Raw genomic sequence first — 6,023 nt, forward strand, 5'->3', positions numbered from 1 at the left:
ATGAAACTTAACGGATTTTTTAAGTTATGCACAACACTCAGGAAAATATGTTAATAACACAGCTACTTAAAATGGTTGTTACAGTCTCTTTAATACTTCTGAGTAGTTAATTAAAAGTTCTGTTTGTTATGGGAGCTCATAAAATTGTAACAGCGGTCAGAAGAGAATAAGAGAAGAAGTCCCACCCCTTCATAAATGGGATTGGTAGGAGAATATTCTAGACAGGAGCTTGGAATCTTGGAGGAAATGATTTTGGTTCTGAAGTGTAGCAAGCAAGCAATTTCAGTCTGAAATGGAGGGTGGGGGGCAAAGTGTAGAAAGGAGCAAAAGCAGCTGCTTTGCTTCAATCTCTACAAGCACAGCTCCTTTGCAGAACAGCTGAAATGTGGGGAAGTGGCTAGCTAGATCCCGAAAGGTGTCTGGGGAATAGTTCCTGCATGTGGACTGTTCCCTTCTCAGATCAATATAAGTTCTGGCTTTGGCAGAGTAACTACCCTTGCATGATTCTAACTGGCTGCAGAAGGGGGAAGCAGACTGGAGCCAGCAAAGTGCCTGCCAGTGGCAGCATGACAGGGCCAAGAGCTGTGCTGCTGGTGCTGATGGAGTACTGAGGGAGAGCACAGATGGGACATGCTACACGGGGACTGTTCACGTTGGAGCAATTTATCGACGTTTGTAAAGTAGTTTGAGATTTTCAGATATAAATGTTGTCTATTTTTTTCTGACTTCAAATTTGGAAATTAGACATGGCTTTTTTTGTTGATTAACTGTAAATTATACAAACATATATCGATGTTTGTAAACTAATTTGAGATATTCAGATATAAATGTTAGATCTATTTTTTTCATAAGAACAGCCATACTGGGTCAGACCAAAGGTCCATCTAGCCCAGTATCCTGTCTTCCGACAGTGGCCAGTGCCAGGTGCCCCAGAGAGAATGAACAGAACAGGTAATCAAGTGATTCATCCCCTGTTGCTCATTTCCAGCTTCTGGCAAACAGAGGGTAGGGACACCATTCCTGCCCATTCTGGCTAATAGCCATTGATGGACCTGTCCTCCATGAACTTACCTAGTTCTTTTTTTTTTTAACCCTGTTATGGTCTTGGCCTTCACATCATCCTCTGGCAAGGAGTTCCACAGGTTGACCGTGCACTGTGTGAAAAAATACTTCCTTTTATTTGTTTTAAACCTGCTGCCTATTAATTTCATTTGGTGACCCCTAGTTCTTGTGTTATGAGAAGTAGTAAACAACACTTCCTTATCTACTTTCTCTATACCAGTCATGATTTTACAGACACCAGTCTGATTTTTCTGACACTCTCTTCAAATTTGGAAATTAGATATGGCTTTTATTGTTAATTAACTGTAAATTATACAAACATGATACAAAAATATGTATATATTAATACATATATTTACTCATATATAGCAAAGCATTCTTACTAGTAGACATTCCAGCAAATAAAACTTTGATAACTGATTGGCAGAAAAATAATACAGTTCTGTCTTCATTATCCTAACGTTAAATAGCTGAAACAGGGTCACTTGATTACATTGAAAATTCCTTATTCATCTTAAAAACTCTATTATAGAGCCTATTCAATGTTTTCTCCTTCCCTTATGATTAGATACAAGACTTTGAAATGTGTTTTGCTGTTTTATAGTAGAAAATAGTATTTAAAATGTGTATAATATTACTTCTATGATTTTTGCAAATGAACCTGCAACTGTAACAGATTTCCTAGGTAACATTTGAAAAACCTGTATAAATAAGATATGCTTATTATAGTTTATATTCTGTGTATATTAAAAAAGATAAACTCCTTATCAATGTTCCCTCTAATTTTTTATATCCACCTGTGGAATGAATTTTGTTAAGTGCACCAATATGGAGGTGATATGTGGTGGGGGTGGAGCCGAGGGGCTTGGGGTGCACGAGGCGGCTCAGGGCCAGAGGGTTGGGGTGTGGGGAAGGAATGAGGGCTCTGGCTGGGGATGCAAGCTCTGGGGTGGGGCCAGGGATGAGGGGTTTGGGGTGCAGGCTGCCCCGGGGCTGCGGCGGGGGGAAAGGACTCCCCGAACCCTCTCTCGCTGCAGCAGCTCCGGGGCCGGGGGAGAGGCATCTCGTCCTGACCGCAGCAGCTCCGGGGCTGAGGAAGAAGTGCCTCTCCCGCCTGTGCGGCCCTTGATAGCCTGCTGTACACCTGAGCAGCTTAGAGGGAACTTTGCCCTTTACTGAATTGTGTGTGCTTTTCTTCACACAAATCCCATGATGGTTTGCATATTATTAAATTGTGGCACGTGAGTGATGATTCTGAAATGGTAGAGGACCTGAGGAAACACTCACAATCCTGGCACCACGTTTTATCTCTGTGACCCATGTGCAGAGGAGAATCTCCACATTTGGATCTGCTCCAGTCAGTATGGAGGTGAGGTGGGGTGGGAATGAGGGGTGGACAACTTTGACACTGTCCCCTGACCACAGAGGAGAAACTTTGCTGCCAGCGAATCTGAGTGAATGGCAAGGATCCTGGAACAGGTGTGTAGAGACAGAACCTCCATGCAGATGAAGCTGAGCTCCACAGGATCACCAAAATCTGCACAGATCTCAAGGGATCCTGCAGGGTTTGTGTGCTTATCCTGTGTGAGTGTGTTTAAACTCAACAGAAAAATTTGGAAGAAACTTTTTTGGGGTTTCCTGCCTGTGGGAATGATCTGGAGCCTAGTGATTAGCATATTAGAAGCTGAAGGCATCACTAAACAGAGTACACAAAATCTATAGAACTCAATATTCCTTGCCAGACAGCTAAATAAATGGATCATAGGTTGTTTCAAAGACGTCTTTACACAGTGGTCATGGGGAAGTAACAAAAATACATACTTAGGTGCTTGATAAGCAGCATACAAACTGCAAGCCACCCAGAAGTCCCAGTGCCATTATCATGGATGTATCTTCATCATTATAAAAACATAAGAATGCCAATACTGAGTCAGTGCAGAGGTCCCTCTAGCCCCCTATCCTGTCTTTCAGAGGGAATGAACAGAACTGGGAAATTGTGGAGCGATCCATCGGTCCTCCGGTCCCTGCTTCTGGCAGTCAGAGGTTTTGGGACACCTGGAGCATAGGGTTGTGTCCCTGACCATCTTGGCTAACAGCCATTGATGGTCCTATCCTCCATGAACTTACCTAATTCTTTTTTTGAACCCAGTTATACTTTTGGCCTTCAGAACATGGCAATGACTTCCAAAGGTAGACATAAATGGACACAAATCTGACCTCAGGAATCATAACATTCAAAAACGGGTAGGAGAACACTTCAACCTCTCTGGCCACTCAGTAAAAGATTTAAGGGTGGCAATTTTGCAACAGAAAAGCTTCAAAAACAGACTCCAACAAGAAACTGCTGAGCTTGAATTAATATGCAAACTAGATACCATTAACTTGGGTTTGAATAGAGACTCGGAGTGGCTGGGTCATTACACATATTGAATCTATTTCCCTGTGTTAAGTAGCCTCACACCTTCTTGTCAACTGTCTAAATGGGCCATCTTGATTAGCGCTACAAAAGTTTTTTTCTCCTGCTGACAATAGCTCATCTTAGCTAATTAGCCTCTCACAGTTTGTATGGTAACTTCCAACTTATCTGTATGTGTGTGTATATGTATATATAATTGTATGTTCCATTCTATGCATCCGATGAAGTGAGCTGTAGCTCACGAAAGCTTATGCTCTAATGAATTTGTTAGTCTCTAAGGTGCCACAAGTACTCCTTTTCTTTTTGCGGATACAGACTAACACAGCTGCTACTCTGAAAGGTAGTCTGTGTGTTGTGTGAAAAAATGTTGCCTTATGTTTATTTTAAACCTGCTGCCTAATAATTTCATGAGGTGACCCCTGATTCTTGTGTTATATAAAGGGGTATATAACACTTCCCTACTCGTTTTTGCACATCATTCATGATTTTATAGACCTCTATCCTATCCCCCCCCCCCAGTTCTCTCTTTTCTAAGATGAACAGTCCCAGTCTTTTTAATCACTCCTTGTCACGAGTCCAACACCCCTAATCAGATTTGTCGTCTTTCTCTGTACCTTTTCTAATTCTAACACATCATTTCTAAGATGGGGAAACCAGAACAGCACTTAGTATTGAAGGTGTGGCCATACCATGGATTTATATAGTGGCATTATAATATTTTCTGTCTCATTAGCTATCCCTTTCTTAATGGTTCCTAAAGTCCCGTTAGCTTTTTTGACTCCTGCTGCACATTGAGCAGATGTTTCCAGAAAATTATTCATGATGACTCCAAGGTCCCTTTCTTGGTAACAGTAATGGTAACAGTGAATTTAGAACTCATCATTTTGTATGTATTGTTAGGATTTTTTTGTCCAAGGTGCATTACTTTGCACTTATCAACATTGAATTTTATCTGCCATTTTGTTGCTCAGTCACCCAGTTTTGTGAGATACCTTTGTACCTCTTCAGTCAGCTTTGGACTTAACTATGTTGAGTAATTTAGTATCATCTGCAAACTTCATCACCTCACTGTTTACCCCTTTTCCAGATCATTTATGAATATATTGAATAGCACTGGTCCTAGTACATATCCTGGGGGAACTCCACTACTGCCCACTTTCCATGCTGAAAACTGACCATTTATTCCTATATTTTGTTTCCTACCTTTTAATCAGATACAAGAGAGGTCCTTCCCTCTTAGCTCATGATTAAAGCTAAGTTTTAGTGATGGGTATTTTTAGTAAAAGTCGTGTTCAGGTCACGGGCAGTAAGCAAAAATTCACAGCCCATGACCGCCTGTCCATGACTTATACTATATACCCCTGACCAAATCTTGGGGAGGGCAGGGCGGCAGCCTGGGGGGTGCCATGGGTGCTCAGGGGGTGGATGGCCTGGGACCTCACTAATGTGTGTGTGGGGGGGGCCGCCAGTGATGCTGGGGGGGGCGAAGGGATTGGTGGGCCTGGCATGCTCCCTACTCGGTTCCTCATGGCTCTCTGGAAGTGGCAACGTGTCCCTCCCTCAGCTCCTAGCTCTGCACGCTGCCCAAGCACCGGCTCTGCAGCTCCCATTGGCCGGGAACTACAGCTAATGGGAGCTGCGGGGGCGGAGCCTGTGGGCAGAGGCAGTGCGCAAAGCTGTTTGCTAGGAGCTGAGGGAGAGGGATGTCACCGCTTCAGGGGAGCCTCCCAAGGTAAGCGTTGTTCAGAGCCCCCCTCATCCCCAGCTGCACCCCAACTCCCAGCCCTGAGCACCTGATGCACTCAAAATCCTGCTGCTGGGTGGGGAGGCAAAGAGAGCGATGGCCCAAGACTTCCCCAGCAGCGGCCAGTGTGGCTGGCCTGGGAGCTGCCCGAACTCCTCAGGCAGCCTCCGGGCCAGCCACACTGGCTTCTGCAGAAGTCATGGAGGTCCCAGAAAGACACGGAATTCATGACTTCTGTGACCTCCGTGACAAACTCGCAGTCTTACTCATGACTGCTTACTCTGCTTAAGAGCCTTTGGTGTGGACCTTGTCAAAGGCTTTCAGAAAGTCCAAGTACACTATAGCAACTAAATCATGCTTGTTCACATGCTTGCTGACACCTTCAAAGAATTCTAATAGATTGGTGAGGCATCATTCATGCTTTCCTTTGCTAACAATTTTTTGTTGTATAATTTCCTGTACTGTTATTTTTTGTATTTTTTAAAAAAACCCACTATTAATCAAAAGGAAAAATAAAAGCCACAGAAATTACAAATTCCAGGATTTAATCATTATACTTATCACTTTGTTGACTCAGCCATAATAAAGAAATAAAAGTGAATGAAACACTCCCTATCAACATAGTGACTTGATAAACTCCTGTGGGACCCAATCCTGCTATCTTTGAAGCCAATCTGAGTTTAAATAAAAGCAGAAGTGGAACTGTGGCCAAAATTTTCAAACCTGGGTGCCTTAAATTAAACTCCCAAATCTATAATTTAGGCATCAGGGGAAAAAAAGGAGTCTCAACTTCCATTGAAG

This window comes from Lepidochelys olivacea (genome assembly GCF_965140295.1).
Source record: "Lepidochelys olivacea isolate rLepOli2 genome assembly, chromosome: 3".
NCBI lineage: Eukaryota > Metazoa > Chordata > Testudines > Cheloniidae > Lepidochelys > Lepidochelys olivacea.